The 8,514-nt window shown below is 45.6% G+C and overlaps 1 long non-coding RNA gene across 4 annotated transcripts; it reads right to left on the bottom strand.

Moving 5' to 3' along the window:
* Nucleotides 1-1,545: 1,545 nt before the first annotated feature.
* Nucleotides 1,546-7,789, bottom strand: LOC119812236. 4 transcript variants are annotated; one of them, XR_005285060.1, is made up of 4 exons: nt 7,645-7,789; nt 5,884-5,995; nt 5,413-5,615; nt 1,546-2,488 (listed from the first exon to the last, which is right to left on the bottom strand). It is a non-coding gene; the product is annotated as an uncharacterized LOC119812236 (long non-coding RNA). The 4 variants fall into 4 exon arrangements; XR_005285059.1 differs by having other exon boundaries at nt 5,413-5,617; nt 5,942-5,995; XR_005285061.1 differs by lacking the exon at nt 7,645-7,789 and adding an exon at nt 7,079-7,634 and having other exon boundaries at nt 5,413-5,617; nt 5,942-5,995.
* Between the last annotated feature and the right edge of the window lie 725 nt (nt 7,790-8,514).

Genomic DNA, 8,514 nt, shown 5'->3' with positions numbered 1-8,514 from the left:
CTAGCCATTTCTTAGCTGTTTCCCCCACTTCAGGGCCAACCTCCAGTTCACCTTGGCTTTCTGCAAAGGTCTGACTTGGAACTTGCCTTCTGTCTCTCTGGTCTGCTCAGCTTCTTGGTTTGAACAATTTCCTTGTTAAACATAGGCTCATTGTCCCGAGTGGACCTACAGTGGTAGGTGTAGGAGAAGGAACAGGCCGGCCTCTGAAAGGCCTATTTAACACCATCTGGTTAAAATCACAGGCCTGAATGAGCTCAAGGAAGACCTGGTGGCTCAAATCCTCACTGTTCAAATATTTTCCCACTCCCCTCCCCCCCCCGGATCATAAAATTCACAGAGAAGAGAAATAAAGGGGATGAGATATTAGCCTGGGTGTAACTTCTACTATGCAATGTCGTCCCAATTATTTTTAGACAAGAAATCCTTGTTTTGTGACGGTCCTTCCAGGACCTCGACAGAGGGTAGCAAGGACTGATAACATTAGGTAGGAAAAGGCTGAGGTTGTGCATTGTGATCCATTTCCTTTGACTCTGGACAACCAAAGAAGGAAGCATCCAGCAAGCTCACTCAGGAACTCCCAGCATGCACTTGTCCTGCTTATCTAAGCAGCTGCTCCTGCAGAAGAGGAAGTCCCACAGCTAATCCAGAATACAAAAACCGAGTGCTTGGGATGCTCAAGGGGACTCACCAAACTCAATGACAAGGTAGGGACAGCATCGTGAGTCACTTGAGGGTCACAAGCCTAGGTCAGCCTTATTTAAATAGGGCAGTGAGGAGGATGGGGACGATAGGATAGGACTTCATCGTTTTGCTTTGTTTCTTTGAGGCATCCCAGGCTGCCCTTGAACTTGTAATCCCTTTGCCTCTGTGTTCAAGTGCTAGTATTACATATAGGTGTGTGCCATCATGCCTAAGAATTTAATTTAATTTTTAGCTTCTAGAGCTTTAAAAATTGCCACACCAGGGACCTATGAGGTGGTTTGTGGGGAAAGGTTCCTGCCACCAAGCCCGAGTTCATTTCCTACAACCCACACTGTGAAAGGAGAGAACCAGCTCCTACAAGTTGTCTTCTGACCTCCACACAGGGGCTGTATGTGTGCACATGCATGCACACACAGACACATGCATGAAGGTGCATACACAGAGACACATGCACACACAGAGAGACATACAGACATACACACACAGCATAAATAAATGTAAAAAAAACCCAGGCATGGTGATATATGTCTTTAATCCCACCATTTTGGAGGCAGAGATAGAAGGATCTCTAAGAGTTTGAGACCAGTCTGATCTACATAGCCAGTTCCAGGACAGCCAGGACTGCATAGAAAGCCTCTGTCTCAAAATTGCCAAACACATAAAAGACAAAAAAAAAAAAAAAAAAAAAAAAACAGAAAAAAATTTAAAAATATTTTTTCCCAAAACTGAATGTGTCAGGTGAACCATTTGAGTGTTCTGAGTTCTGTGGCTATGAGAGGAACATTGGTTTGAATTACAGCCTGGTGAGTGACCACCAACTCAGCCAAAGAACCTGGCTTTTTAATATTTAGGAATATCTCCAAATTCTTTTAATGTCCTGATACCACACTTCTGGTAGCAAGACATGGAAGAAGGAAGCTTTTGCCCTTTGCCTGTTTGCCCTCATTCTAAGATAGCAAAGACATTCTCCCACTGGTATCAGAAACTACTTATTGGGGACATTGATTGAAGGCCAGCGGAGACATCCATGGATTAGCCATAACATCAGTAAATGTCCCTGGAACGGACGGGCCATGTCATTTATCTCCTTCCCTCATCTCTGCACATAGTCCTGAATCCTTACAGAGTCAGCATGCAGGACATTGACTGCCTTTGTGTGGTTTCATTTGAAGTTCTCAAGCAGATATAACCCATTTAGAGATCCTTAACCTAGTAATGGCTCCTTAGCTCGGAGTCCATCATCACCGATGATGGGTGTTGTATTCGAACAGCTTCATAAGGAGAAAACTGGCAAGCACTTTGTTCAGTTCTTACAGACAAATTCACGTCTACTTTTTCTTTCATTCAACATGAAGATTTCATAGAAAATGAAGCCGCAGTTTTAAGTTGTTTTCTTTCGTGTAGGTTTTTGTGTGCTTCTTTTCTTAACTTGCAACTGACGGCGCCAAATAATTAAGGTGTAAATCTGGCGATTTATGTCTCCTTATTCCAGCTTCTTAGATCTGCCTCTGCAGGTGGAGATTTGAAATAACTGTCTAGTCGAGGACTGAGGCTTTCGACTTCTAGACAATGGAATTGTGCTCACGGTGAGATTCTGCGACAAGGCAGGATGAACAGGCTCACGAGGTGCAGCGTGGGATGGTGCAGCTCATAATCTCATCTTCCAGTACTGCAGAAAGGACGTCGTACTCCAGGGTGGCTCAAAGAGTAGCAGGAGGATAGAGTGTCATATTGCTCGTTTTGATGACTAGTGAGCCTTCTGGTACTGATGCAGAAGAGAGCTGATCTAAAACAAAGTCAAGAAAATAACCGGGTTAGGTAGGTGCTGCTGAAAGGAGATGCTAACACTCTGCTATGAAGTGTCGTTAATTAGAAAAGATCAGCGAGGTGCAGTTTTTGCCCTCCCCCGCTTTGGGAGTAGAGTTTACTTTGTATCCTTTTGATAGCATAGACTTACTACCAGGTGATAATAATACATGCAGTGAGATTGCTTTGGTCAAAAGTAAATGTTCTTGTATGACAGCTGCCAGGCCAAGCCCTGTGTTTCTACCAACTCAGAGGGTGGGCTAAATCTCAATGGCTTGTTTCCTATGAGGTTTTAGAGGAAGTACAGATGCATTCTGAGACTTTGGAGCTTAAGTCGGCTGTGCTGGATTAGCTGGTAAAAGATGCCGTCCAAACTGGAGGATCTCTAGAAGGTACACTCCTTATCTCTAAGAGCTTCAGAGTCACTCTTTCCACCAAAGGAACAAAAAAAAAAAAAAAACGCCTAAGTAAAAACACACACTTCCTGAGTGAGATCAGTCAATGTTCTCCTTCCCTAAGAGGCAAACAAAACTGGGGCCAGGGGGTAGAATGGAGCTGGGGAGGGGAAGGTGTTTGGAGATGGTAATATGTAATCTAAGAGCCCACGGATAAGAAGTGCTTATCTCTGCAGAACTCAATTTATAGACTTAGTGTCAGATAACCTAGAGCGTGAGGACAATTAAGACGGAGGAGTCATCTTGACCCCAGGCACACCTGGTCTGGTCACACGGTGTATTTGCAAAGACAGCAGAAAGCAAGAGGAGAGTACTAGGAAGACCAGGAGTCCCGAGCTGGGCTGTAACGTTCACAAAGACTGAGTACTACAAAAGGAGAAGTCAGGTCAGGGTCCCTGTGGGAAAGTTTAATAAATGGGTTATTTACACTAGTGTGAGCGGAGTGCAGGAAAACCTCAATGACACTGATTTTTTGATGGTGGCAGCAGCAGGGTGGAGCCATTTCTATAGGTAGCATTAAAGATCAGAGGAAAGGGAAAGAAGGGATGGCGGGGGAGAGAAAGAGGCAAAGGAGGGAGACAAAGAGATGGCAATCTCTTGGGATCTGGGGCTTTCCGGAGGGTGAGACAACAACAAATGACGTCATTTTATATCAATGAATATATTTCTGTACTAATACTTTGATAGCTAATGTTGCATTTCATTATTGCTTAAATTATTTGACTCAATTGCCACTTTTTTTTGGAATTGTATGCTTCTTACGGACCTACCAACATGAACAACTGAAATGACCATAGCCATTAGCTAGATCTTTGCCAACTGCACAATTATATCCTTGGAATACATCACTAGCCTGGAATTTCTGGGTCAAGGGGAAGGATAGCCTGTGTCAGGAGTGAAGTAGAGCAAGAAATAAAATTGCAGAACTCAAACCTGAACGTCAAACAGCAGACACTTGAGAACCTGAGCTGACATATGACAAGTGCGTTATAAGATGTTTCTGGCTGGTGAAGGGAAATGGTATTTATTTGTTCACACGTGTGTTGTATTAAGGGCAATTAGAGCCTGCTATGCAGAGAAATGCCATTGCCCATACTACGCTCATGATCATAGATAGCCAGTTAAACAAGTGTCTTGGTTAGGGTTTCTATTGCTGTCAAGAGACACCGTGACCAGTGCAACTCTTAAAAAGAAACCATTTAATTGGGGTGGCTTACAGTTCAGAGGCTCAGTCCATTATCATCATGGCAGGAAACGTGGCAGCCTGCAGGCAGACATGGTGCTGGAGAAGTAGCTGAGAGTCCTACGTCTTGTAGGCAAGAGGAAGGAGACTGTGACACTAAGCGAAGCTTAAGCAAAGACCTCAAAACCCTCCTCCACAGTGAGTCACTTTCTGCAACAAAGCCATACCTACTCCAACAAAGCCACACTTTTTACCAGTGCCACTCCCTATGGGATTATAGGGGCCGATTACATTCAAACTACCACAATAATTTATTCTTGTATTCCTCAAGACAGCTCATGAAGAGAGAATGATAAGTCAACCACTTCAGCGTAGTGTTTGCAAACACAGTGGAGATATGACCAAGGGGTGCTTGGGAGCAAGAAGTCAGCTCAACAATGAGAGGAGGGTTCTCAACAGGATGGCCTGATTGTTAGGGAGTTGAGTGATTTAGACCATGGCAGTGGATGCTATCCAAAGCCAACTGTCTTCTGAGACCTTCTGAAGTCCTCTTCCACTGGAAACAAAAGATGAGGTTAGAAACCAACAGAAAATGGCAGAGATAATGGTGTGTAAATTCTGAAGCTAAACTATAAAGAGCAAAACATCAGCCACCTTGCATTTCGGGGATCATAGCAGGTTACCACATCAAAAAGATAGTCTGGCAACCCTGAGGTCCCCCAAGCACAGACCTCACAAACAGCCACAAGAATAAATCAGCTTAGAATTGGAGTCTGCAGCCTCAGTGAAAGTCCAGAGGCCAGGCCTGAACTGTAGGCTCATTAGGGAAATCTCAGGTGTAGCAAATAATCACGGGTTTTGTTCCTGTTTGGTTTTCATCACTGAAATGTTTGAGGGTTGCATGTTCCTCTGCAAGTGTTATTTTAACACCCTATATCCAAAACGTATGTGAATGTCTAACTGAATGACCCTGAAAATAGAGAAACGTCTGGGATAATCCCAGCGAAGGCTCCGTGTGAGAACTGGCACAAGCTGGTTCTGAAGAGAACAGCCAGGCCAGGCAATGCTTAGCTGACTGTCCACAGAACAGACTGCATTCATGTATGCGGTGGCTTGGGTAAGAAGGTGAACATTTGAGAACAGTAGGTTGTAGAGAAAGCTTGGACAGGGGAAGTACCCTCCAAGATCAAAAGATAAAGAAGCACAAAGAAGTCCAGGAAACAATGGGCAAGAACTAAGAAAATCAAGGAGAACATGCAAGCTCACATGCTAAAACAGGGGCTGTGGAGATGGTTCAGTGGTTAAGTGCGTGCCATACAAGCGTAAGGACTTCAGCTCAGATCCATGGTAGCCACACAAAAAGCCAGGCATTGTAGTGTGCACCTGGATTCCTAGTGCTGGAGAGGCCGAGACTGGGGATCCCTGAAGTTTCCTGGCCAGCTGGTCTTGCCAAGTCTGTGAGCTTCAGACTCTGTGAGAGATTGTCACAAAACAAACAAAATGAAACAACAGCCACCACAAAAATTCGCAAAGCACAGAGTGAAAGGGAAAGATAGTGGATATAGACCTCTGATCACTAAGTGCTTGCTGTATGTACAGACACACACACAACCACACCATCACACACATATACACACATCCCCTCACAACACACACTCCGCACCCTCTCTGTCTCTGTCTCTCTCTCTCTGTCTCACACACACACATACACACATACACACACATACACACACACACATACACAGGACTGTTAGCTTCTTTTACTTTTCTTTTCCTTTTTTTGACAAAGTCTTACAATTTCTCCATTTGGCCTCAAACTCCGGATCTTCTTGCTTCAGCCTCCCAAATGCTGGGATTACAAAAACCATATTAATACTCCAAATTAAAGCAAAGCTATTCATAGAATGGTATGACAATCTATCATCAGAATAAAATAAATGTACATGACATGATTTACCAATTCAGAAATACATTTCACCCTGGAGGTTGTATATAAAGACATAACTGGTAAAAAATAAAATAAAAGATCCCTCATATAATTAGACCAAATGGTCCCGTGTTGTTCTCAAATCAAGGAACACCTCCAGAGCTGAAGAGGGTCTTTGGTCTCCTGTCATTTCAGGAAATAGCAACACTGACGGCAACAAGCTGCCACATCGAGGAGGAGGAAGACGACGAAGAGGAGGATGACAAAGGAAAAGGAGCAGCCCTCTACCCTATCAAACTCAAGGCTGTGATAGCCTCAGCCCCTTATTAAACTTTTATTTGGAAACACAGTCTCATTAAGTGACTCAGACTGATCTTGAGCTCACTCTGTGTAGCCCAGGCATGCCCTTGAACTCATAACCCTCCTGCCTTAGCATTTCAAGTAGCTGAGATTACCAGCCTGTGTCACCAGGCAGCCTGACCAACTGAGCACTTTCGTTGAAAGAATACATTGCGTACATTCGACAAAGGGGGCTCTGTCTCTAATTCATAAATCCATGTAATTGAAGTTCTATTTCAAACCATGTTATTCCTTTTGACTTTGCAGTCAGCCAGCCCCTCTTCTTACATGCCTGGCCCTCATGCCAAGGCCTGGGTGGCTCCCCAGAATGCCAGGCTGATTGTTTCCGTACCCACACAGTCACACCTAAACAGTTTACCACTCCAGGATGCTCCCCACGTGTGCAACCCCTGCAGCTCTTTCCCTTGGGCGGAAGACCTAGGTATGACCCTTGACTCTCATTGCCCCACCCTTCGCCTCCAATCCACCAATCATCTATCAGCTTTCTCTTTAAATAAAGAAGGTCCAGAGCCTGCCCAGGACCTACCACCTATCTTGGTAGACCTCCAAATACCCACTGTTCCCTCAGTCACCACCCTCAGGCTGACAGCCTGTCACTCTCTGTGAGGCCTTCTGTGGCCCCATTACCCCCCTCCCCCATCGCACCCTATAGCTCAGATGGAAGCCTTGGGCATCTTTTACTTTCTCTTGTTTATTGTCCGTCTTCCTCTTCTCGGTTCCAGAGGTTAGAACTTCCTTTCTCAAATCTGTTCCCAGCCTCCAGCAGTAAGGCAGAACTCGAAATATCACACTTGACAGAGTGAGGCTCAAGTTCCTGTTTTCAAGCGCTACAGATTCCAAAGGGAAGACTGGTCTCTAACAATAGTAGGACCGCGGGCAGTGCTGTGTCAGCCACACAGCCAAGGTCTTAGAGAAAGCAGCAAGGCTGGGGAAGCGACTTGGAGCGGAGGTGAAGGACAAGTAAGGAACAGGAAGGACAGACAAGGGACGGGCCCTCCAACCCTGAGGTGTGCAGACATTGAGGTGGAGCGGTGGCTGTGGCACAGTGGTGGGGGTGGGGTGTGGACAGATTGTGAAAGAGATTATACAATAGTGTAACCAGTCTTAGCTACCCCTTCCCCAAGGACACGGGCTATTTACTAGGGCCTGGAGGATACTACACCGGCCACCTACCACTTTCTATTTGAGACAGGAGGTTTTGACTAACTTACCTAGACTGGCCTTGAACTTTCTGTTTTACGGTGGCTGGGATTGCAGGCTTGCACCCGCCCGCTTGGTAGCCTTAGCTTTAACTTGGCAGAAACCTCTTGTCCTGCGTACTGTGCCTGGGGGAACAGTAGAGGCACCCTAGTGCCATGCTTGCCATGGAGGGGAGGAGCCAGGGGAGGAGTCAGGGTATCCCATAATTCTGTGCGGAACAGCATTGCTCCTGGTGGATAGCAATGCATGGGTGTTTTAAGACTCTCTGCTTTTGATTGTCCTCTTGGAAGGCTGTATGTGTGGCCAGAATTTTGAAAAGTGGTGTGACCTTAAAGCATGACCAAAGTCCATGGAGGATCAATTTCTTTCACCACACGGGAGCGTAGATCCCTGAGCTGTCTGAATGACAGGGGTAGACAGAAATGAACCTTGGGTGCTCTCTGAGGCTCACACACTCTTTAAGACATAGCGAACAATCAATGCTGCCTGCTTTCAAGGACCAGAGCAATTCGAGACAGGGTTTCTCTGTAGCTTTGGAGCCAGTCCTGGAACTCGTTCTGTAGACGAGGCTGGTCTCGAACTCACAGAGATTTGCCTGTCACTGCCTCCCTAGTGCTAGGATTAAAGGCGAGCGCCACCGCCTGGCCCAGACTACATTCTTGAATGCCAGCTCCAGGAGGGTTGTGGGGATGTGGGGTGTGAGGGCTTCTAAACGCTTGAGCAAGTGATTAACAACACAAGGACCCTCCTGCAGACGCACAGCTGCAAAAAATGAATTAGCTTTTCCAATACTTGCTTGTAAGTCTTAAATTACCAAACAAAAAATAGGTCAAGGGTAGGATGTTGTGAAACAACGTAATGCCTGAGGGTGGGGGCGGGGT

This window comes from Arvicola amphibius, chromosome 4, assembly GCF_903992535.2.
Source record: "Arvicola amphibius chromosome 4, mArvAmp1.2, whole genome shotgun sequence".
Classification (NCBI taxonomy): Eukaryota; Metazoa; Chordata; class Mammalia; order Rodentia; family Cricetidae; genus Arvicola; species Arvicola amphibius.
This window is presented reverse-complemented; position numbering and strand designations above follow the sequence as displayed.